Genomic DNA, 26,800 nt, shown 5'->3' with positions numbered 1-26,800 from the left:
TCCTAGCCATTTTCCGTCGCTAAAAGAGCTATCTTTATCGGTGCGATGTAAAGCAATTTGTAAAAAGAAAATATCACATATCTTTATCTTCACTAGTGATGGAACTTATTCGCTATTCAGAGGCTAGCTGTTGTCCATGGGCGTCTGATGATGTTCCAAATACTATTTTAAGAAACTCAACGAACAGAAAAAGTCACATAGCATTACAACACTATGCAAAATCAAGCATTAAACTTGTTCAAGTGTGCAAATATATTACGTTTTTGTGAATGAATAACAGAAATTTTACTTTTCATAGTGGAAACTCTGCCATTCCCACCCAAGAAACTGCACGCTTCAACCCCGTATATTTGTACTTTGTAACACGAAACTTGTAACGTATCAGTTTTCTTTGAATGTGTAAATATAGGAAAATAAAACCCTGTGTATTAATATCGAGCGCAATATAAATCAAACGCGAAAATTTTTTTAACGTCTGTTTTTCTTGCGATTGTAGAGTCCTCCTTTCTATACTATACTCAAATCAACATTTCGTTGAATTATGCGAGGAGAGTTTCATACAATCGAATGTCACTGCTCGTGTCCCGTGTCGAGTATGCTTGCTCTCTGCGACGTACGCTTGGTACGTAAGCGAGCCCGGCCGCACTGGGCTAGCCTCAATGGGCGCCCAGCTGACCAACTCTCATATAGTACATGCTAAAGAGATATTAAGTATAGAACAAAAATGGCCATCCAAACACGTTGGGAATCTAACTCGCAACCATCGTTACTTGCTGATTTATCGTACTCAGTGTGGCAGAAGTCAGTGTAATGATTCAAAAGGGAATCTAAATAAGATTTTTTTCGTTTCTTCACGCCGGTATATCCAAAAGATTCAAACATTCGGGTAATAAGATAAACATTTCCGAAGATTTGAATATTTGCAAACAATTATCTCAGTCAAACAGACAACCATAAACTGTCCACGTAACATAATTTTATCTTAGTTTTGCCACCGGTTTAAGGTCGCTCTAACTCATTGAAGGTTTTCGGCGACGCAAGCATGGGAAAGGGCTAGGATTGGGAAGGAAGCGGCTGCGCCCTTATTCAAAGTACAGCCCCAGCATTTGCCTGGTGTGAAAATGGGAAACCACGGAAAACCATCCTCGGGGCTGCGGACGGTGGGGAACCACATGATCACCGTCAGCTTCTGCAGCTATTTGGGGCTGGGGTTGTATCTTAATAAAGGCTTGTAAAACCTTCGGTGTGTTAGTGCGACATTAAACAGTAGCAAAAAATGTGATCCAACAGAGCGTAAGTTATACCAGTAATAGGCCCTAAGCTTAGAACAGTAGCTCCAGCGAAATGGACTCAACATCTACGCAAGTAAACGATCGATAGTGAATTTACTCGCAAACGACTGTATCAGCCTAATCACAACATCATCCTAGGACCACACAGCTTCCTAAACCTTCTGCCTACCGAGCTCGATAGCTGTAGTCGCTTAAGTGCGGCCAGTATCCAGTATTCGGGAGATAGTAGGTTCGAACCCCACTGTCGGCAGCCCTGAAAATGGTTTTCCGTGGTTTCCCATTTTCACACCAGGCAAATGATTGGGCTCTACCTTAATTAAGGCCACGGCCGCTTCCTTCCCACTCTTAGCCCTTTCCTGTCCCATCGTCGCCATAAGACATATATGTGTCGGTGCGACCTAAAGCAACTAGCAAAAAAACCTTCTGCCAAATTTTTGAGCCTTGTATACGACACGTTTAATGTGGGTAACCCATATCAACCAACTTATTCTAACGATACATGTATTACGAACTTTAACACAAACTTGGTGGAATGTTTCACCAATGTTCTATCAATCTCCGATAAGATCTAGAAGATAATCTGGTTGCATCCTATACCAAAGTGGAACTAAAAGGGCTCTACGGAGATTACGTTGCATCTAATATCGATGCCTTCGGAAAGGCATCGGAGCGATGAATTCAACATCGCAGAGGGACAGGTCGCTGTAAGCAAATCGTTGCTGAGAAATAGTTTCCATACGAACATCATCAGGACTTTCTAAGAGGCGGACTTCCTATTAAAACAAAAATCACCACCACCATCTAGAGGTGGCCGAACTGCTTTTCACATTATTCGTCAGTACTTATCAGACAGACTTCTACTGAAATGATCAAGCTCTGCAGTTTCTCTCTAGCCCATGATCACCGTCAGCTTCTGCAGCAAGTTGAAAATCGGGGATAGCCAGAGCTAATAAACATTCTTCAACTACTCAACAATTTTCAGTATTTTTTTCCGATTTTTCTAACCACAGCTGCCAACTAATGAACCAGCAATACATGATCGTTCTTTTCACCTTTATGTGGGTGCCCTTACTGTAACCCGGCTGGAATATACTCTCCCCAAACAGCACACAGTCCTACAATTGTTCCAAGAATAAATAATAGTAAATTGGACCCGGCTATAGCAAATCTACACTGACGAATCTAAAGCTGCGTTTACCCTAAGCGCAATTTCCTCGCGAAATAATTCCGCGAAGGAATTGAGCCTAGTGTAGACGCTCCCTCACCCCTGAATAATTGCGGAGTGAGGGCCCTCGCTGGGAGCCGGAGCCTTGTCGGCTTTTGCCCCCGCATCAAACGGTTTCGCTCATCGAATTTCGCTCAGTGTAAACGTGGTCCCCATACTTGCGCGAGGGATGAATCAAGAACAGTGCTTGCAGCTCATCGAGCTCTACAAAAATAGAGATTTTATGTGGAATCCGAAAAACAAAAACTATTTCAATCGCAATAAAAGAGAAGATGCGTGGAAGGAAATTAGTTGCCAACTAAACTTTCCTATTTCTACAGTGAAAGGGAAGATGAAAGCGCTACTGGGATCATATCGAAGCGAAAGATCGAAAGAAAATAAGAGCAGAGTCACTGGATCAGGTAAGCAATTGCTATTGGTTTATAACGAAAAATTGTGTCATTTCATTACTTTTTAGAAACCTACCGGTACCTATGTTGAAGCATTCTTGGGTCATTGTGAAGAAGTTACACTGACCGGCACGAAAAACGCAACACTTCAATTTCTTACAAAAACTGAAATTTATTTTAACTTTATGACACTCTTATGACACTAAGCTACTATATGATGACGAAATATTGTAGTGACTGGAGGGACAAAATAAGTTTCCATGTTGGCTGCAAAACCAGAACTGAAGCTTTCAGGCTTGTCGAAGGCGGCTCGCCCCACTCGCGTTATTTTTCGCTCTGAATTGCGCTCTGTTTTGGGTAATGCGAAATTTCACTCGAAGCGAGTAAGTTTCGCCCGACCGACTTTCGCGAGGGAGTTTCGCTAGTGTAAACGCAGCTTTAGATGCTATCTGCATCCGCCCTAGCCATCAGATGATATAGATGTTGATTCCCAGGCATCAATTTTTGGAAATGAGACATAGCTCTCATAGTGCATTGGCACTGCTGGTGGCTTCAAGTAGCCTATGCAGTGGCCTCCACGGTATGCACTAGCCTTGCGTCTTGGGAGGTGTGCTAAGTCCCAACTGACGAGCCCAACTTAGCACACGAGGGCGAAACGCAGGCAACCAAGAATGAGTTAGCTGGAAAATTTATAATGTCCAATAACGGACCATTATATTTGTATTATAAATTTACTCATTCAGGACAAATATTTTAGATTCCCTATGGGAATCAACATCTATATTAACTACTACTAACTTACGACATAACTAAAGTTATGTTAGTTATGTAATATTTATCGATACGACCACTAATAACATAAATTATTTGAGAATTAAATTTCAGTCCTTTCCCTAAAATACCATTTCACTCAGTGTGAATAAAATTATTGATGGCCTAGATTACAGCGACGTATTCCCCGACTTTGCATACCAATTTTCGTGAAGATACGACCACTAATATAATAAATATTTGAGAATTAAATTTTAGGCCTTCCCCTAAACTATCATTTTTCTCAGCATGAATATAATTATGTATAGCCTATATTTTAGCGACTTATTTCCCATCTTTGTCTACCGATTTCCATTTTGATACGACCATTAATAATATAAATATTTGAAAATTAAATTTTAGGCATTCCCTAAACTCCCATTCCACTCAGCGTGAATACAATTATTTATGGCCTAGATTATATAGACTTATTACCCCGAATTTGCATACCAATTTTCATTAACGCACGACCAATAACAACATAAATATTTGAGAATTAAATTTCAGGCCTTCCCCTAAACTACCATTTCACTCAGCGTGAATAAAATAATTTATAGCCTAGATTGTAGTGGTTCATCACCTGACTTTACATTCCGATTTTCATTAAATTCTCTTCAGCCGTTTTCTCGTGATACGTGTACAGACAGACAGACAGACAGACAGACAGACAGACAGACAGACAGACAGACAGACAGACAGACAGACAGACAGACAGACAGACAGACAGACAGACAGACAGACAGACAGACAGACATTACGGAAAAGTAAAAAAAAAAATGCATTTCCTTGTTACTGTGGACATGACCGATACAGAAATACCATTCTTTTCAAATGTTGAGCAATGTACAGACAAAACTCTTATTTTATATATGTAGATTACTAGGCTTTTTAAAAATCCGAACCTTCATGAATATTAACGAATATGCGTTAAACATGCATTTTTTTGGAGTAGAATGTGTAGTCGTCCGCCTCTGTGGTGTAGTGGTTAGTGTGATTAGTTGCCACCCCTGGAGGCCCGGATTCCATTCCCGGCTCCGCCACGAAATTTTAAACGTGGTACGAGAACTGGAACGAGGTCAACTCAGCCCCGGGAGGTCAACTGAGTAGAGGGTGTTCGATTCCCACCTCAGATATCCTCAAAGTGGTTTCTCGTGGTTTCCCACTTCTCCTCGAGGCAAATGCCGAGATGGTACCTAACTTAAGGCTACGGTCGCTTCCTTCCCTCTTCCCTGCCTACCTCTTCCAATCTTCCCATTTCCCCACAAGGCCCTGTTCAGCATAGTAAATGAGACCGCCTGGGCAAGGTACTGGTACTAATGTCCAGTTGTATACCCCTGACACAAAGTCTCACGCTCCGGGATACTGCCCTCGAGGCGGTAGAGACTGAGTCCGAGGTGAAAACCAACCTTAGAGGGTAAGATTAAGAAAGAAAGAAAGGAAGAAAGAAAGAAAGAAAGAAAGAAAGAAAGAAAGAAAGAAAGAAAGAAAGAATTTGTAGTCTTTGAGTTATAACAATTACAATTTGAATCTCACTACTTTTAAGCAAACGAATGGTATACCACCCCTTTAACCCTTTGAATGGCGACAAGCGATATACCGTGCCCGCGTGAGTTTGCTAAAAGCGCAGGAGCAATGCATAGCTAGCGATACAGGCTTTTATTTAACGGCTTCTAGTTCAGTTGTGTAGGAGAGGTGGCAGCACTAATCTCTTGCTTTATGGAAAAGGTCAAAAATGCCTTCTGCGTGCTTTCACGGTATCCATGCTGCAAGTTCTGGGATGGTTTTCTTCCTTGCGGTCATGTGCTTCTTACACGTGGAAAATCACGGAAAACCATCTTTAGGGCTGCCGACAGTGAGATTCGGACCAAGTATCTCCCGATTACAAACTCACAACACGCGACCCTAACCGTGCGGCCACTTGCTCGGCCGAAGGGAGTTTTAGTAAGCAGTTGTTCGTAGTGAATATCATGCAAAGTGAACCCGAGAGTTACATAAGTGGGTAAATAAGCGGCCTATCCATCCCTATACAGGCGTAGTATCTTAGCGCGGTAGTCTTTTACTGTAAAAGTATTAGATCTTGGGGTTACTGTAAATAATTGGACTACGAAAATTTCTGTGGTGGTCAAAAAACAAACCTGGATGCCAGGAAACATAGAACATAAGAGAGAGCTCTAAATTTTCTGTATGAATTTTGAGTAACGGAGTAGAATTTCTGTTTATATCTTTTCAGAGAACTACTTAAAATTTGTAACTGAACATGTTGTTCTTCATCTACTTGTTACTTGTAACGTTGCTGTCAATATGGTAATATTTCCGAGGAAATTGCTTAAATATTGAGAACGTTGTGGTTATTTTCCAGGCTTTCTTAGCACAAGCCCAGGGTCAGAGACTGGCACTAACAGTAAGTTGCTTCACGTCACACCGACGCAGATAGGTCTTATAGCGACGATGGGACAGGAAACGGCTAGGAGTGGGTAGGAAGTAATCGTGGCCTTTATTAACCTACAGCCCTAGCATTTGCCTGGCATGAAAATGGGAAACCGTGGAAAACCATCTTCAGGGCTGCCGACAGTGCGGTTCGAACCCACATCTCCCGAATGCAAGCTGATATCTACGTGACCCAAACCGCGCGGCCTCTTCCTTGATTAAACCGGAAATTTCGTGGATTCCTAGAGCAATACGATGCAGTCAGGAAACCTTTCCGTTGTTCTGGAGCTTTGTCGGCCAACTAAACCCTGATTCACGCCAAAAATATATACATCAACCCATTTAGAAAGCAGAATTGACCCTAGTTGAAACTATCTTGTTCAGGCGCTACTGCTATTTTGAAATTGTCTTTTTAATTTATTACACGTTCGGGTTAGGACACCTGTCTATTATTCTGCACATTATAAATATTCAGAATTGCTCGCTAGGTTGAAGGCTGAGTTAACCTCGCTATTTCCGTGCTAGATGACCGTACTAGATACCTCGTTCCAGCTGGGGAATCGCACTGCGAGTCCTTCAGATAATTCTAATGAAATGTCTGATATCAATGAGGCTACACGCATGATCTCATCCCCTTTCCCTAATATGTTAATTTGGTATCTCGTCAGGGTCGTTCAAGAACTGTTCCATTTACAATTCAAATCACTTCTAGGAGAATCTAGGTTCGCTTTATCTAGCTAATAACTTCCACATATGTATACCTTAATGGTATGAGGAAACTGGAAGACTGCTCAAAAATAGCATGAATCAGATACGAAGATTATGCATACTGTCTTCGGAAGAAATCTTGTAACGGTCTCAGAGAACCATTAACAGTAGCGATATGGAATTCAAAATGGTGCTTGATATATTCGGATAAAATGAATAGCATGAGGTCTCAATTACAAACTGACTTAATGATAACAGAGGAAGTTAAAGATAGAGAATATTATCATAGCTCGCGTATGAGAACAGTTTGACTGTAATGTATCGCCCGCCTAGGAAGGCATCTACTACGACTACTACAATTGTGAAATTCAAATACAACGTTGAAGAAGTTCGTAGTTTTACGAGCCTATCAATATTGTGATCACTGCAATAGGACCTCCAGTTTTAAGTCGAATCCGAACCACAGGGGTGTGACTCTTCGTTTCAAAATTCCCACAGACATTGCCTGGGATTTGAATCACGTTTGCCTCGGAGAAAAGCCAGTCAGTGACGATGTGACTCGGCTATCACACACCACCCTTTGCACTTTTTCTTTCTTTTTGGTCATCAGCCCAGAGGCTGGTTGGATCCTCAAATAGCACCACCAAAGGTTATGCGGTTATAACGAAACCGCAAAAACCAATGGCAGCACCAAAATGAGGCGTACTAGGCAAGACGAGGAGTGAGGTAGTTTGCCATTGCTTTCCTCACTGGATCAGAAAGTGCTATTGCAGCACGACTGACCCTATGAGCAACACCTTTCAAAACACTCAGATGCACTAGTCGTGCTCTGAATGCCATTACTCAGCTCTACCCATACCCCAGCAGCTTCCATATTGTCACAGCCATGGATGTTGACTGGGACTTGGTGGAAGCTATACTTTACTCTGGCCTGTGCCAAGAGATGGATACAAAAGTACTGTATCCATCAAGAAATGGCAGCAGGCAAACCCTTTGCACAATACTGAATTAAAGTGTAAATTGCTGTCAAAATGTTTTAAAAGTAACGATGTCACGCTTTCTCTCGCACATGCTATGTACGCTATTGGTGGAAATGAACATTTTATTCCACGTAATATTTTAATTCTACGATACAAAAGAGGTTTTTTTGGAATAACTGATCCACTGTAACAGGCTGTCACCGCATGTTTATGCTTCGTTTGTTCACAGAAACTCCAACTGAACTGACAGATGGAATTTCAGGGTACCCACTACTGTCATACTAGCAAGTGGCCGCATGGTTTGAGTCACGCAGCTTTGAGCTTGCATTCGGGAGACAGTGGGTTCGAACCCCACTGTCGGCAGCCCTGAATATGGTTTACCGTGGTTTCCCATTCTCACACCAGGAAAATGCTGGGGCTGTACCTTAATTAAGGCCACGGTCGTTTCCTTCCTGCTCCTAGCCTTTTCCTATCCCACCGTCGCCGTAAGAACTATCTGTGTCCGTGTGACGTAAAACATTTTTTTTAAAACCTACTGTAGTAGGGTGAGTGAACCTCGGGGTCATATTCCTCTGTAGAAGTAGTCAGGTTTCTAAATTCCTCACATATCTGATTGAGAATTTAATCCACATCCTTCCGGGCACATCTTCACTGTACAGTCCCGTACTGACATACCGGTACAGTGCAGGATTTCTCTGAATGTGTATGATGGACGTGAAACGTGCATGCTTTAAGGTCCATATCCATGAAAACAATCGTTCCATCACTACTAAAAGTGGTGTTCCTCATAGCATAAAACAGAGCATAATGCATGCTTAATATCTGTCTCCATTAATCCATCAACAGGGATGAACACCGCAGAAAATCAGATTTTAAAGTTCACATTTCTGCCACACCTATAGGTGCAGTTTTCTTCACGAATCTTAACTATTTTTGTGCAAGTTAATATTTGACCGAGCTCGATAGCTGCAGTCACTTAAGTGAGGCCAGTTTCCAGTATTCGGGAGATAGTGGGTTCGAACCCCACCGTCGGCAGCTCTGAAGATGGTTTTCCGTGGTGTCCCATTTTCACACCAGGCAAATGCTGGGGCTGTATCATAATTAAGGCCACGGACGCTTTCTTCCCACTCCTAACTGTTTCCCATCCCATCGTCGCCGTAAGACGTATCTGTGTCGGTGCGACGTAAAGCAACTTGTAAAAAAATATATAACTTATGTGTATCTACCCTTAGAAATGGCTTCTCAAAAGTATTTTCCCCCTCAAAAACCATTAATTAAAGCTACTAAAGGAGCGTACAAGTATATTGTTTTAGTTCTTGTAGTTCCTGAGAAAATTATACCTAAAGATTACATTTTCGGAAATGTAATTTTAGCTGACAGCTGAGGGAGAGTGACAGTATGTATGTATGTATGTATGTATGTATGTATGTATGTATGTATGTATGTATGTATGTATGTATGTATGTATGTATGTATGTATGTATGTATGTATGTATGTATGTATGTATGTATGTATGTATGTATGTACGTCCTGTTTCCTGGTGCGGGATCTGGGATGAGGTGAAAAGAAATGACATGGTACATAATGCCCTTACTGTTACAAACCTCATCCGTGGAGATAATGAAGATGACATGAAGGATCGTGAATGAAATTGTGTAAGGAAGTGGAAGGAATCGGCTGTGGCCTTTGATTAGGAACCGCCCAAGTATTTAGCTGGAAGTGCAAATGGGAAAGGACGGGGAGTGACAGCGGTGCTGTCATATTTAAACAACCATTTAAAATATACTTTTATTGTAGAAACATACACATTATTTATTATATATCTGTGGACCCAAAAAAACTGATTCTATTCGAAGACGTGGGGAAACCAAAATATGAATTATGATGGAAGACTTTTCAATTCCAGATGCTCTTAATTTTTGGTAGACTGAATGGTAAATCTCGCTCTGGGAATAGGCTACTGAGGCAATGAATGAATTAATTACTTAATACACTCCTCTCCCAATCACGGATAACCACCTACTGAGAAGAGAGTATTCATTCATTGTAATCAGACGTGTCTGGCTCCTTGGCTAAATGTTCAAGCCTTCGGTTCATCGGGCCTTGGGTTTAATTCCCGATCAGCTCCGGGATTTTAACTTCGTCTGGTTAATTGCTCTAGCTCGGGGGCTGGGTATTTGTGTTCGGCTTGATACACATCTTCATTTTTCATATATACATTACACTACAGTCCAGCTCCTTGGCTAAATGGTTAGCGTGCTGGCCTTTGGTCACAGGGATCCAGGGTTCGATTCACGGCAGGGTCGGGAATTTTAACCATCATTGGTTAATTTCGCTGGCACGGAGGCTGGGTTTATGTGTTGTCATCATTTCATCCTCATCACGAAGCTCAAGTCGCCTACGGGTGTCCAATCAAAAGACCTGCGCCTGGAGAGCCGAACATGTCCTCGGGCGCTCCAGGCACTAAAAGCCATACGCCATTATTTTACCATAGGGTTGGTGTCAGGGAAGGCATCCGTTCGTGAAGATTGGCTAAATCCACACGAAGTGCTGACCGCAGGTAATTGAGAAAAGGACAGGAAGAGAAGAAGAAGATTACTAATACATGCAGTTAATGTATAATATGTCAACTAAAAACATATTACAAATATATAATCTATATATCTAAAATAACATGTCCTGACTGACTTATTTATCATCGCCGAGCCAAAATTACTGGACGTAAAGAAATGATTTTGGGGATACATTTATATTAGAGCCTAGGTGCTCACTAAGGGAAGATTTGTCAATATCCCGTCGCTAAGAGGGTGAAAAGGTGGATAAATTGTTTAAAAGAGCATATCTATATCTCAAAAACGTAAAAATGTACAGACGTAAAGACTGGTATTTAGCAACTCCTTTAAAAATAAAGAAAAACGTTATTTTTTTGTTTTCGGAAAATCCCATCAACGAAGGCGAAAAAAGGCGAAAAATTGGTTCAATACCTTTCATGAGGATACTTATATCTCAAAAACTGAAGATGTAACAGACATGAAAATTGGTATTTGGAATCTCCTTTAAAATTAAAGAAACACGTATTTTTTGTTTTTGGAAAATACAAATAGTGGGGGGGTGGGGGGTAAACAGGAGTGACAAAGGGGGTGATTTAAAAAAACTATATCTTCAGTATATCTCATTAACATAAATTGTTACAGACGTGAAAACTGGTATTTGGAATCTGCTGTAAAAATAAAGAAACATAGATAATTTGTTTTCGGAAATTCCACTTAAGGGAAACTGTAAAAGGGGGTGAATTTTTAAAATGGGGATATATCTACAAAACATCTCATAAACTTGACATGCTACAGACGTGAACATTGGTATTTTTAATCTCTTCTAAAGAGACATGTATTTTTTATTTTTGGAAAAACCACTTAAAGGGGGTTAAAAGGGACTGAAAACGGGGTGAATTCCTTTTATTAGAATAGTGATTACTCAAAAACTGAAGATGATACAGAGGTGAAAATTGGTAATTGGAGTCTCCTTTAAAAATAAAGAAATACTTATATTTTCGTTTTCGGAAAATCCACGTAACGGGGGGGCGGGGGTGAGAGATTGGAAAAATTAGTTTAATTCTTTGTATGACGATATTTATATCTCAAAAACGAAAGATGTTGCAGAAATGAAAAATATTATTTGGAATCTACTTTAAAAGTAAAGAAACATGTATTCTTTTGTTTTCGGAAAATCCACTTAAGGAGGTAAAACAATTGAAAAATTAGTTAAATTATTTGTAAGAGGATACATAAATCTAAAAAATCTGAAGATATTACAGGCGTGAAAATTGGTATTTGGAATCTCCCTTAAAAATAATTAAACGCTCATTTCTGAGGAAAAATCAACTTGAAGGGGGGGGGGGGTTAATAAAGAGTTGAATTTTTTTATGAGGATACATATATCTCAAAAACTGAAGACGTTACAGGTATTAAAATTGGAATCTTCTTTCAAAGTAAAGAAACACGTATTCTTTTGTTTTTAAAAACACATGGAGGGGGTTGAATGAATTGAAAAATTATTTGAATTCTTTGTATGGGGATACCTATATCTCAAAAAGTGAGTATGTTATAGACTTGAGAATTGGTATTGGTATTGGTATTTGAAAAATTAAGAAACACGCATTTTCGGCTGGGGGATCAAATAGGGTGGGGTGTGGAAAAGGAGATGAATTTTTTTTATATGAGGATACATATATCTCAAAACTGAAGAATTTACACTCTTGATAACTGATAGTTGGAAGCTCCTTTATAAATAAATAAACAAGTATTTTTTTGTTTTTCGAAAATTCGCTTAAGGACGGAGGGTGAAAGGAAGTGAAAGAATTGAATTATTTTTATGGAGATACTTATATCTCAAGAACTGAAGGTTACAGACGTGAAAATTGGTATTTGGAATCTACTTTAGAAATAAAGAAATACAATTTTTTGGGGTGGGGGTATCAGCTTAAGGGGATGGGGGCCGAAGAAAGAGTTGATTTGTTTTTATGAGAATACTTATACCGGTAACTCAAAAACTGAATATGTTACAGACATGAAAGTTTGTATTTGAAAGAAGATTCCAAATAAAGAAACACGTATTCCTTGTTTCGGAATATCCACTTAATGGGGGAGGGGGGTGAAGATAAGTAAAGGAGTTGAATATTGTTTATGAGGATACTAATATCTCAGAAACTTAAGATGTAACAGACGTGGAAGTTGATATTTTGAATCTCCTTTAAAAATAAAAGAAAAATAAAGGGGTGAGAGAGGCGGAGGGAAGTGAAGAAGAAGTTGAATTATTTTTTTAGGATAATTATATCTCAAAAACTGACGATGATACGGATGTGAAAACTGGTATTTGGAATCCCTTTTAAAAATAAAGAAATAAATACTTATTCTTTGTTTTCGGAAAATCCATTTAAGGGGGGTGAAAAGTATCGAAAAAGAGGCTGAATTTTTAAATTGAGTACCGGTATATCTATAGAAAATAAGACAAAATATTAACATGTTACAGGCGTAAAACTTTTTATTTGGAACGTACTTTAAAAATACCGGAATATTTTTTTTCGGTAAAGGCACTTAACGGGGAGTAAAAAGAAGTGAAAAAAGATTGACTTAATTTTTATGAGTATACTTATATCTCAAAAAGTGTTTATGTTACAGACGTGGAAATAGGTATTTGGAATCTCTTTTAAAAATAAATAAATATTTTCTTTCGACTTGAGAGAAGACCGTTTCTCACATGTACAGATCTAAGTCGTATGGCCATGTTAGCCCCCAAAGGCAATACCAAAAACGTTATTTGCAAAGAGTTTCTAGGGTAAATGAAATTCAATTTTTCAGTGAGTTTTTATACCTTAACGATTTTCAGAATATGTCTTAGTACAGTACCGAGGAACGATTACTTTTAACAAATTACGAAATCCACGCGAGCGAAGCCGCGGGTAACTGCTAGTTTAATTATATACATCCAGTAAATCCTTCTTGGACATATCTTTAACAATTAGTCAAACTTAAAATTTTAAGATTTTCCTAGACTTTAACTAAGTTATAGAGTCTTGTATATTCTTACTACTATCTACAGTAGTGCTCAACTTGGCTAAATATTGCTCATACCAAAATAATAGATACCCAACTAAATCAGACAATGCGCCTCAACACTGGCTACATGTCATAAACAACATACCACAACCATCACTAAGGAGATCAGAATCGCTACTGAAACAAGGAGGAAAATTTTAAGCAATGAATGCTTACCAATCCACGCAGATACTTTAAAAACGACAAGAAAGTGACTAACATCTCGGCAACCATGATGGCGCACGGCAGACCACCTTCTCCGGAGCTCTTTCAACATCTCAGATGCCTGGAAACCTCGGTAGGAAGAATGTTCTTTTCTGTCACACCATGAAACTGTTCAAAACCCGTGTGTTCAGCCAGCTGGGTCCCACCTTTCCCGGCGTCAGTGAAGAATTCTCAATCGAATAAGGACTGATCAAGGCAGATGGGGACTTCCCCGAACTGCGACCGAGGCGAGCCGTTATCCACTTCGAGCTTTCCAGGGCATTTCCACAGACTAATGAACCCGTCCGGTGGATTTCCAGTCTGGATTTGGATTTGTTACCAATATTCCGATCTTGTAACTACTCAGTATTTCTCATGTACATACCTTTGCATTACCGTATGCTAAATAAAAGAAAAAAATTAACTACTATCTGCAAGTATCTTCTCTGTTAATATTACATCATTTTGCTCTTTTCCTTGTTCCATTCTCTGCTTAATAACTTAACAAAAGTACAATGTTCAGGTTAATTTTCAGTTTTATCTCCCTCTGAATGCCTAGGAACAACTGTGAAAAAGGATGAGAAAAAGCGAACATCTTGGTGGAATGATAATGTGAGAACAGCTTGTAAACGTAAAAAGAAAACGAGTCAGAAATGGATCCAAACTACTGATGCAGACAGGGAATTATTGGTGGACGAAAGAAACAGAACAAAACAAATAGTTATTGAATCCAGAAGAAGTCGTGGGAAGTTTTGGTAATAACCTGGAAAGGCTATGTCAAGAAGCAGGAAAGCCCTTCTGGACAGCAATAAAGAATCTTAGAAAGGGAGGGAAAAGGGAAATTAATAGTGTTTTGGATAAAACAGGCGAACTCATAATAGATCCCAGGGAATCACTAGGTAGGTAAAAGGAATATTTTTAAAATCATCTCAACGTAAAAGGAAATCATCTTGGTGACGTCGTGAACAACCAAGCTTATGGGGAGGAGGACAATGATGTTGGTGAAATTACGCTTGAGGAAGTGGAAACGATGGTAATTACATTCATTGTCATACTGTAGCAGGAATAGACCTGAAATTATGAAATATTGTGGGAACGCAGGGATGAAATGGCTTCATAGAGTAATTAGATTAGTATGGATTGTTGGTAAGGTACCTCCTGATTGGACAAAAGCACCTGCCTACAAGAAACGGAACAGGAAGGATTGCAATAACTATCGAGGTATCTCATTGATCAGTATACCAAGCAAGGTGTTCACTGGGATTTTGGAAGGGATGGTGCGATCAGTGGTTGAGAATAAGTTGGATGAAAACCAGTGTGATTTCTGACCACAGAGGGGCTGTCAGGATCAGATTTTAAGTATGCACCAGGTAACTGAAGGGGTTGCCTGGCCGAGGCGGTAAAGGCGTGCTCGGTTCGCCCGGAAGGACGTGGGTTCGAATCCCCGTCAGGAAGTCGTAAAATTTAAGAAACGAGGTTTCTACTTCCGGAGGTGAATATGGCCATGCGGTTCACACAGCCTACTCCAAAAATGAGTACCAGGTTAATTCCTGGACGCAAAGGCGACCGGGCGTAGAGCTAACCACTCTACCCGTTCATGTGCCGAGGTTAAGAATGGTGGAAGCCTTTACCTTCCACTCCTCCAAGGACCTTCATGGCCTGTACGGAGGTGATTTCGCTTTGCTTTTACCAGGTAACTGAAAATTGCTACGAGAGTAACAGACAGTTATGTTTATGTTTCGTAGATCTAGAAAAGACATTTGACAGAGTACCGAGGGAAGATGTTCGCTGTACTGGGGGACTATGGAAATAAGGGTATATCATTAAAACCAATCAAAGGTATTTATGTAGACAATTTGGCTGCAGTGAGAATTGACAGTGGAATGAGTTCTTGATTCAAGGTACTTACAGGGGTACGAGCTCGATAGGTGCAGTTGCATAAGTGTGGCCAGTATCCAGTAATCGGGAGATTGTGGGTTCAAACCCCACTGTCGGCAGCCCTGAATATGGTTTTCCGTGGTTTCCCATTTTCACACAGGCAAATACTGGGGCTGTACCCTAATTAATGTCACGAACGCTTCCTTCCCACTCCTAGCCCCTTCCTACCCCATCGTTGCCATAAGACCTATCTGTGTCAGTGGGACGTAAAAAAACTTGTAAAAAAACTTACAGGGTTAGTCAAGGCTGCAATCCTTCACCTTTGCTGTTCATAGTTTACATGGCTGATCTGCTGAAAGGCATTAAATGACAGGGAGGAACTCAGTTAGGTGAAAATGTAATAAGCAGTTTGGCGTATGCTGAGGGCTTGGTCTCAACGGCAGATTGTGCTGAAAGCCTGCAGTCTAATATCTTGGAACTTGATATTAGGTACAATGAGTATGGTATGAAAATTAGCCTTTCCAAGACTAAATTGACGTCAGTCGGTAAGAAATACAGGAGAATTGAATGTCATATTGGGGAACAGGTAGATAATTTCAAGTATTTTGGATGCGTGTTATCCCTGGAAGGTACTAAAGTAAGCGAGAGTAAATCAAAGCGCAATAAAGCTAATGCAGTGAGCTCGCAGTAGCGATCAATAGTATTCTGTATAAAGGAAGTCGGCTCCCGGACGAAACTATCTCTACATCGCATCAGTTTGTTTTCAGACCAACTTTGCTTTACGGGAGTGAAATCTGGGTGGACCTATTCATAAGTTAGATGTAACAGACATGAAAGCAGCGAGGATGTTTGCTGGTACAAACAGGTGGAAACAATGTCATTAGGGAACTAGGGATGACGAAATAAAAGCTAAATTAGGAATGACCTCGATGGACGAAGCTGTACGCATAAACCAGCTTCGGTGGTGGAGCTATCTGGGGTGAATGGAGGTGGATAGGTTACCCAGGAGAATAATGGACTCCATTATGGAGGGTTAGGGAAGTAGAGGGATACCAAGGCGACGATGTTTGGACTCAGTTTCTAACGATTTAAAGAGGTTTAGATCTAAATAAGGCCACAGAACTAGATACAAATAAAAGATTGTACCGGCGGTTTGTAAATTCACAGAGGCTTGCAGACTGAACGATGAAAGGTTTAACAGTCTATAATGAAGACGTATGTACGTATGTACTGTATGTACACTGACTGACAGAGCAAATGCAACACCAAGAAGGAGTGGTCAGAACTTTATGCCAATTGCAGGGTAGACTGACGTCACTGAGGTATGCTCATGATGTGAAATGCGCCGCTTTGCTGCGCACGTAGCGAACGATAAATGGGACACGGCGTTGGCGAATGGCCCACTTCGTACCGTGATTTCTCAGCCGACAGTCATTGTAGAACATGTTGTCGTGTGCCACAGGACACGTGTATAGCTAAGAATGCCAGGCCGCCGTCAACGGAGGCATTTCCAGCAGACAGACGACTTTACGAGGGGTATGGTGATCGGGCTGAGAAGGGCAGGTTGGTCGCTTCGTCAAATCGCAGCCGATACCCATAGGGATGTGTCCACGGTGCAGCGCCTGTGGCGAAGATGGTTGGCGCAGGGACATGTGGCACGTGCGAGGGGTCCAGGCGCAGCCCGAGTGACGTCAGCACGCGAGGATCGGCGCATCCGCCGCCAAGCGGTGGCAGCCCCGCACGCCACGTCAACCGCCATTCTTCAGCATGTGCAAGACACCCTGGCTGTTCCAATATCGACCAGAACAATTTCCCGTTGATTGGTTGAAGGAGGCCTGCACTCCCGGCGTCCGCTCAGAAGACTACCATTGACTCCACAGCATAGACGTGCACGCCTGGCATGGTGCCGGGCTAGAGCGACTTGGATGAGGGAATGGCGGAACGTCGTGTTCTCCGATGAGTCACGCTTCTGTTCTGTCAGTGATAGTCACCGCAGACGAGTGTGGCGTCGGCGTGGAGAAAGGTCAAATCCGGCAGTAACTGTGGAGCGCCCTACCGCTAGACAACGCGGCATCATGGTTTGGGGCGCTATTGCGTATGATTCCACGTCACCTCTAGTGCGTATTCAAGGCACGTTAAATGCCCACCGCTACGTGCAGCATGTGCTGCGGCCGGTGGCACTCCCGTACCTTCAGGGGCTGCCCAATGCTCTGTTTCAGCAGGATAATGCCCGCCCACTCACTGCTCGCATCTCCCAACAGGCTCTACGAGGTGTACAGATGCTTCCGTGGCCAGCGTACTCTCCGGATCTCTCACCAATCGAACACGTGTGGGATCTCATTGGACGCCGTTTGCAAACTCTGCCCCAGCCTCGTACGGACGACCAACTGTGGCAAATGGTTGACAGAGAATGGAGAACCATCCCTCAGGACACCATCCGCACTCTTATTGACTCTGTACCTCGACGTGTTTCTGCGTGCATCGCCGCTCGCGGTGGTCCTACATCCTACTGAGTCGATGCCGTGCGCATTGTGTAACCTGCATATCGGTTTGAAATAAACATCAATTATTCTTCCGTGCCGACTCTGTTTTCTTTCCCAACTTTCATCCCTTTCGAACCACTCCTCCTTGGTGTTGCTTTTGCTCTGTCAGTCAGTGTATGTATGTATGTATGTATGTATGTATGTATGTATTTAGAACAAGGATATTCCTGACACAATGTTAGAAAATTAGAAATACGGCACATCTTTGAAATTCCAAAACTTGTTCATAGTGTATGGATTATCTACTGACAGGTATTAAATGGAAGGGAGAGATTCAGTTAGGAGAAAATGTAATAAGCAGTTTGGCCTATGTTGGCGACTTGGTCTTAATGGCAGTTTGTGCCTCGTAGTCTGATGGAAGTGCAAAGAAGCTGCAATTGAAATAGTTAATTGTCCAAGTGTAAAGTTCGGCGAAACATTAAGATTTCCATGTTGACATTTGAATGTATTTACTGTGAACACTAAAACCTGCGTCTGAGGCTATATCCGGAGGTACATGAATTATTTTTAAATCTTACCATTTATATATATATATTTGTTGCTATAGGAGAGTCAAATAAGTTCTAAGTATAAGTTCTATATAAGTACCAACATAGTTGGGGATGCGTGGGATCTGGTAAATGCAGCACGGGTGCAGTTTAAGGATGGGAAGATTGTTATCAGTGGAATACTGTGTAGGAGGGATACTGACTGGAGGGTGATGGGGATTTAAATGAGACTATGGAGTGGGTATGTGGGAAACTGGGAGTGAAATTTCTAGATCCTAATGGGTGGGTAGGAGATAGAGATCTGCGCTCAGATGGCCTTCACTTTAACCGCAGTAGTACGTATAAGTCAGGAAATTTGTTTGGAGGGGTAATAGGTGAGGAACATTCAGGGAAACGGGGTGGTCTAGGGAGCGGTGATAAGGGTACAGAGATCTGGAAGTCAAGTAGGGATGACATAAAAATGTCAGTGTTGAACTGTAGAAGTACAGTAGAGAAAGGAATAGAATTATGTAATTTAATACATATTGTAATAGGAGTTGAATAATGGCTGAAATGCAGACATTTTTCCACGGAACTGGAGTGTGTATCATATAGATAGAAAAGGAATGGTGGGAGGGGGGTATTCATTCTGGTGAAAGAAGAATTTGTAAGCTACGAAAAGGTTAAAGATGACAAACATGAAATTCTAGGTGTAAGGCTCATTTCTAAAGATAATAGGCAACTTGATGTTTTTGGAGTGTACAGACCGCTGACATGCATTCAGAATTATTTGATAAGACAATCAGCTATGTGGGAGACGACACGGAAAGGAATGTGATTGTAGCGGGAGATATGAATTTACCAAATGTCAATTGGGAAGGAAATGCGAACGACACGAAGCATGGCCAACAAATGGCAAATAAGCTAATATGGGAAGGGCAGCTGATTCAGAAAGTGATGGAACTAACTAGAGGGAAAAATATCCTGGACGTGGTGCTGGTAAAACTCGATGAGCTCTATAGAGAAACCGAAGTAAGTGATCACGAAGCTGTTTTTGTCGTAGTTAAAAATAAATGTGATAGAAAGGAAAGCCTTCAAAGTAGGACTATTAGGCTGATGAAGCAGGCATGGGGAAGTTTTATAAAAGTAACTATGATCGGTGGAGAACAGCAAATAAAAATGTAAACGGACTCTGGGATGGGTTTAAAGCAATTGTTGTGGAATGCGAAAACAGGTTTGTACCTTTAAAGGTGGTAAGGAATGGTAAAAACCCACCTTATTATAATAGAGAAATAAAGGGATTAAGAAGGAGGTGCAAATTGGAAAGGAATAGTTAGAAATGGCTATGGAAGTAAGGAGAAATTGAAGGAACTTACTAGGAAATTGAATCTAGCAGTCAGCTAAGGATAACTTGATGGCAAGCACAATTGGCAGTCATACAAATTTCAGTGAAAATGGAACGGTATGTATAGGTACTTTAAGGCAGAAACAGGTTCCAAGAAGGACATTCCAGGAATAATTACTGAACAAGAGGAGTGTGTATGTGAGGATCTTCAAAAGGCAGAAGTATTCAGTCAGCAGTATACAAAGATTGTTGGTTACAAGGATAATGTCCAGATAGAGAAGGAGACTAATGCTAAAGAAGTACTAAAATTTACATATGATAACAATGACATTTACATTGAGATACAAAAGTTGAAAATTAGAAAAGCGGCTGGAATTGATCAGATTTCTGGGGATATACTAAAGACAATGGGTTGGGATATAGTACCATATCTGAAGTACTTATTTGATTATTGTTTGGTCGGAGGAGCTATACCAGATGAATGGAGAGTTGCTATAGTAGCCCGTGTGTATAAAGGAAAGGGTGATAGACATAAAGCTGAAAATTACAGGCCAGTAAGTTAGACATGCGTTGCATGTAAGCTGATGGAAGGCATTCTTTCTGATTATAACAGACATGTTTACGAAATTAATAACTGGTTCGATAGAAGGCAGCTTGGTTTTAGGAAATGTTATTCCCCTGAAGCTCAACTTGTAGGATTCCAGCAAGATATAGCAGATATCTTGAATTCAAGAGGTCAAATGGATTGTATCGCGATTGATCTGTCCAAAGCATTTGATACGGTGGATCATGCGAGACTACTGGCAAAAATGAGTGCAATTGGACTAGACAAAAGAGTGACTGAATGGGTTGCTATATTTCTAGAAAATATATCTCAGAGAATTAGAGTAGGAGAAGCTTTAACTGACCCTGTAATATTTAAGACGGGAATTCCCCAAGGCAGTATTATTAGACCATTATATTTTCTTATATATATAAATGATATGAGTAAAGAAGTGGAATCAGAGATAAGGCATTTTGCAGATGATGTTATTCTTTATAAAAGTTTGTGAGCAACTAAAATTGACCTCGATAATGTTGTGAGATGGACAGTAGGCAATGGAACGATGATAAACGGGGTTAAAAGTCAAGTTTTGAGTTTCACAAATAGGAAATGTTCTCTCAGTTTTAGTTACTGCGTTGATGGGGTGAAAGTTCCATTTGGGGATCATTGTAAGTATCTAGCTGTTAATATAAGGAAGGATATTCATTGGGGTAATCCCATAAATGGGATTATAAATAAAGGGCACAAATCTCTGCACATGGTTATGAGGGTGTTTAGGGGTTGTAGTAAGGATGTAAAGGAGAGGGCATATAAGTCTCTGGTAAGACCCCAACTAGAGTATGGTTCCAGTGTTAGTTGATTCCAAGGATTAGTTGATTCAAGAACTGGAAAAAAGCAAAGAAAAACAGCTCAATTTGTTCTGGGTGATTTCTGACAAGAGAGTAGCGTTACAAAAATGTTGGAAAGTTTGGGCTGGGAAGACTTGGGAGAAAGGAGACGAGCTGCTCGACTAAATGGTATGTTCCGAGCTGTCAGCGGAGAGATGACGTGGAATGACATTAGTAGACGAATAAGTCTTTTTACAAGTTGCTTAACGTCGCACCGACACAGATAAGTCTTACGGCGACGATGGGACAGGAAAGGGCTAGGAGTGGAAGGAAGCGGCCGTGGCCTTAATTGAGATACAGCCCCAGCATATGCCTGGTGTGAAATTGGGAAACTACGGAAAACCATCTTCAGGACTGCGGACAGTGTGGTTCGAGCCCACTATCTCCCGAATACCGGATACTGGCCGCAATTAAAGGACTGCAGCTATCGAGCTCGGTACGAATAAGTTTGAGCGGTGTCTTTAAAGGTAGGAAATATCACAATATGAAGATAAAGTTGGAATTCAAGAGGACAAATTGGGGCAAATATTCGTTTATAGGAAGGGGAGTTAGGTATTGGAATAACTTACGAAGGGAGATTTTCTATAAATTTCCAATTTCCTTGACATCATTCAAGAAAAATCTAGGAAAACAACAGTTAGGGAATCTGCCACTTGGGCGACTGCCCTAAACGCAGATCAGTAGTGACTGAATGTTCTATAAAAAAATCTATTAATCAGGAAAACTGCTGTGGCAAGTAGAAAAGAGTGTGCACACATGTCAATACTGTAGTAATTCTTTTAGTCCCCAATACATAGGAGCAGCTCGTAGTGTTGACAACAAAGATAAATTCACATTCTACATCGTAACAATATCCGGCTCCTTGACTAAATGGTTAGCGTGCTGACCTTTGGTCCAATGCGTCCCGGGTTCAATTTCCGGATGCGTCGTGGATTTTAACTTTCATTGGTTAATTCCGATGGTTCGGGGACTGGGTGTGTGTGTGTGTGTGTTGTCTTTAGGATCTGAATTAATCACAGTAGGGCCTCATTCTAACAGACGCGCAGGTCGCTTATCTGGCGTCAACTCAAAAGACCTTCACCAGGCCTCTCCAGAACTCACACGCCATTATTATTATCAAAACATAAAGACATTTGTTTAAAAATGTTTACGGTTTTTGCTTCAACGAGTTTTCAGTATATCATCATAATGAGTAACAGGTGATCGCATCTAGACAGCACATGATCATACTCATATGAAGGTACAGAAATCAAATCTTCTCAAGTGACAGCTGAAAAGGGAATGAAGCCTTGTGTGCAGTAATTATGCTGTAGCTAAGTACAAACCATCAAAGAGAACTCTTTCACCACCGGAGGAGGAATCAACGTAATGGTGCTGCAAACTATGGAACTGTAAAGTGGCTTTTTTATTCATATTTAAGATTTAGGTAAGTTTAAACTTACAAGAGTGTAATGCTGCATTGTGATTCCTATACGGTAGGCATGTTAAGGTATTCTAAATGGGACGATTGCACACGAAATACATGGTGTTTCAAACGTAGTGCAGACAAGGAGGTCATATAAACATGGGGCCGCAAATTCCTCATTTGAGATATCACTCTCAAGTGTCGTAAACTGGAGTGTTATTTGTCAGAATGCAATGGTGTGACGTTAAGGATTTTTTTTGTGTCTGAGCACCATAATGTGCGTCATCGTGATCTCTGGATAGGAAGAAGTTAATCAATTGTTTCGCCCACGCTCACTTGATCTAAACCTACTGGACTGCTTTCTGTGGGGGTACTTAAAGTCGTTGGTGCATGCGACTGCCGTGGAGGATGAAGCATCACTTCGAGGAAGAATTGTGCAGGCTTGTCAAAAGATACGCACAAAGCTAGACATTTTGCATAATGCGACGACGTGTAGAAGCCTGCAGTATGGCATGAGATGGGCCTCATAAGGTAAAAAAAAGAGTGCATCGTCATAGGAAATTCAAACCAAATTGTACCAAATGATATTCTAGGCGTAATTATCTGATGATTACGAATTTCCGGATGCATGTTTATATAACTTCTTTATGATGCACTTACTGAGGACCATATGACCATATCTGAGAATGTTTCAGGAAGAACAATTTGAAAAAATTAATACCTTGCATAAAATAATAAAACGCTTGTCAAATTACCCATGTTGCCTCCAACTGCACATTTTAACAAATATTTTAATATCTTATCAATTTCTTGTCTCCGTCTAAAAGCCTCAGGTGTAAGCTAAAGCATAACTTGATACACTCTAATACATTCTGTACGGCTAATACAAATATCCATATGTACTGCGCTAGAAGAGATTCAAAAATTAATTTTACACAAATACATACTTGTAAGTTTGGTACAAATTCACTATGAAATTACTCCGTACATATTTTAACCCTTTCACTCCCACTGGGACATATATGTCCCGCAAGGGCATCAAGCAATACTATTGGGATTTAATTCAATTATAATAGCACAGGACCGTGTCCCAATGGTTATCTATACATTTTTTAGCTTTAGCATTGCCATAAATTTCCAACAGATGGCACTTGTTCTAAGTTTTATTCATATAACGGGAGATAATCGACACGGGTCACTGTTTTCGCGCCAATTTTTTGAGGTTACATTATTGTGTTCATTGTGTAACACAGGAAGGTGCTTATAGCAATAATAAATACCACTTTCTTTCATCTTACATATTATTATATCAGGTTAGTGCAATGTTATATCTAATTTCTTTACAATGGGACACACATAACCCATTGGTAGTTTTCGTTGGGATGTATAGTCCCAGTGGTATTTTATAACCTGGTTTACAAAATAGCTTTTGCTTATTGTAGCTACGATGACTTCAAAAAGGCGGCATTGGGAGGATGTCTTTTCGAATGACAACCAACTGGCAGAGTTTTTAGAGACCAATGGAGAAGATTCAGCGTCAGATTTGGACTTCGGCTCTTATGATGTTACGGATGTAAATTACGTGCCTAATGACAATGATTCGGTAGGTTTGGATGGTGATACAGCCTCAGAAGCAGACAAAAACGACAATTTCAGGGAAAGTTAGACAGGAGCCAATGTCAGTATTTGGCTAATGCTTCTGGAACGCTTGCTGCAAAGTGGCAGGTTTCTAAAGAAGTGGTGGAACTTAGCAACTGCCATATGGCAAACGAAGTCGAAGTGCTAAAAAGGAAGAAAGATGGAAATAAAGAAGTAGTTCCCTGCTCATAATCAACATCATTCTACAATGAAATCATGGGAGGTGTAGATCTCTCAGATCGGAAAGTTGGAACATACGATTTTGATAGAAAATCTCCAAAGTGGTGGAGAAATGTTTTCTTCAAGGTCCTCACGGTGGCCGTTGTCAATTCTTGGATTTTGTATCAAGAAACCAAGCATAAAAAGATTCCGTTTTTGGAGTACATTATTCCCCTTGCAGAACCAAATGATGGCTGTTAGCAAAGCAAATGCAACAGTACAAATGAAGAGGACATCTGGGCGACCTACCTCGGCATCAAAATTGATGTTGAATGTCGGAGATCAGTTGCCGGTGGAAGGCAACACCAGAAGGCGATGTGTGAGGTGTTCAAAGCTGAAGAAAGAAACAAGAACCAAAACTCTCTGTACAATGTGTAAGCTTCGTCTGTGCAAGAACTGCTTTGCACCTTATCTCACTTGATCTGTTGCACCTAATCTAACCTACATGTGAGGTGTTCTAAACCTAATAATTTGATCGCATACATCATCGTTTTCAGTTTGCTTTTTTTTGCTATTGGCTTTACGTCGCACCGACACAGATAGGTCTTATGGCGACGATGGCACAGGAAAGGGCTAGGACTGGGAAGGAAGTGGCCGTGGCCTTAATTAAGGTACATCCCCAGCATTTGCCTGGTGTGAAAATGGGAAACCACGGAAAACCATCTTCAGGGCTGCCGACAGTGGGGTTCGAACCTACTATCTCCCGAATACTGGATACTGGCCGCATTTAAGCGACTGCAGCTATCGAGCTCGGTCGTTTTCAGTTTGCCTACTTAGTATTCTGTGTACCATATTTTGCATTTCATATTCTTATAAATAATGGTATTATAAATGAGGGTTGGCATCTTTCAAAATATACCTCTGGGACATATATGTCCAACACAGAAATACCAGTGGGACACATATGTCCCACCCCTCTCAGAGACACAACGTATCAGATATGAATTAGATATTGAAATTACATACTAATTAGAAGTTCGTTGACCAGTAAATGCAAATAAATAACCTAATTTATGAAAAAATTAAATTGGTAGTGAAAGGGTTAACAGACTCCGTGGAGACATAAGATAAACATGCACATTAGTTACTTTTAAGCGTAAACTACTGCAGGTACTGTTGTGTGTGTCCTCCGCGCTCAGCTCCGCGCCTACAAGCTCCGCAACCCGCCGCATCACCGATGTTTCCAGAGCCTACGAGAGGACTGCACGGCGCCTGGCATGCTCGTCTGTGACGTCAGCCAGCGCTATATAAGTAGCGACGTTCCTCGCCTTACCGAGGACTACCCCAGTGTCCAACGACTAGACCACACCGCAAGTCAAACACGGAGGCATTCCTCTTAAAAATGTGTCTTGAACAGGCGGACTGATTGCTGGTTGTGAGGTCTCACCTCCGGACATTGCCTCATCTTCCCTGATTCCCGTAGCCACGTCGAGCCCCGAGTCAAGCACTCTGCTACCCTCTCAAGTCCTCAGCAATGCTCCGACGACTATCTTAGCATTCTGCGAATTAAGATATTGGTGCAAGTTCCTTGCAAGTCTAAGTCCAATACTAGCATTATACTAACGCGACTCTCTCTACAAGATACGCTTGTCATCCCACAGCAGATAGTTTTCGACTATCCAAGGACATTTCCCAGTGGAATAGACTATCTCCTCAAGATAGGTGTGAATGTGTATATAGGACTCTCTCTTTGTAAATATATATTTGTGCCATAGACTTTCAGTCTATCACTTAATAACAGCATTAACTGCGTGCAATCAATCAAGCTTCAAGACAAGTCTCATTATATTTCTTGTAAATACTGTATAAAACTATTGAAGCAATAAACTTTATGTAGTGTTACTGTATACCAAGTTCTTTGTATACAACAGGTACCTAATACTGTTTGCATATAACATAGGTTACATCTGCTGTGTAATTGAATGTATGCTATGTACCATTACGAGCTGAAGCTCAGGTGCCCTAGCATTAAATAAATAAATAAATAAATAAATAAATAAATAAATAAAAAGGGAAACCCGTTTAGTCTCCTCTCTATACATGAGCAATCCAACCTTGCACTGTTCCCGTGTATTTTTTAAACATTCTGTATAACAAAACCATCACATAGGTCATGTTCTTGCACATACATTGTTTTCACCAGTCCTACTAACCATTAATGCTGCAGTACCAAATAGGAATGAGTATACATACGGAGCAATTAATACTGTGGTAAATCTTTTAGCTCCCCCAGTAAAATGAAGT

General features: G+C 40.8%; 1 protein-coding gene across 1 annotated transcript in view; it reads right to left on the bottom strand.

Moving 5' to 3' along the window:
* The window catches only part of LOC136862974 (MAM and LDL-receptor class A domain-containing protein 2), a 348,511-nt gene that overhangs the window by 232,879 nt on the left and 88,832 nt on the right, over positions 1 to 26,800 (bottom strand). The gene's annotated exons all lie outside the window — the stretch shown is intronic.

Source organism: Anabrus simplex, chromosome 2, assembly GCF_040414725.1.
Source record: "Anabrus simplex isolate iqAnaSimp1 chromosome 2, ASM4041472v1, whole genome shotgun sequence".
NCBI lineage: Eukaryota > Metazoa > Arthropoda > Insecta > Orthoptera > Tettigoniidae > Anabrus > Anabrus simplex.
The sequence above is the reverse complement of the archived record's forward strand: the minus strand, read 5'-3'. Positions and strand labels throughout refer to the sequence as shown.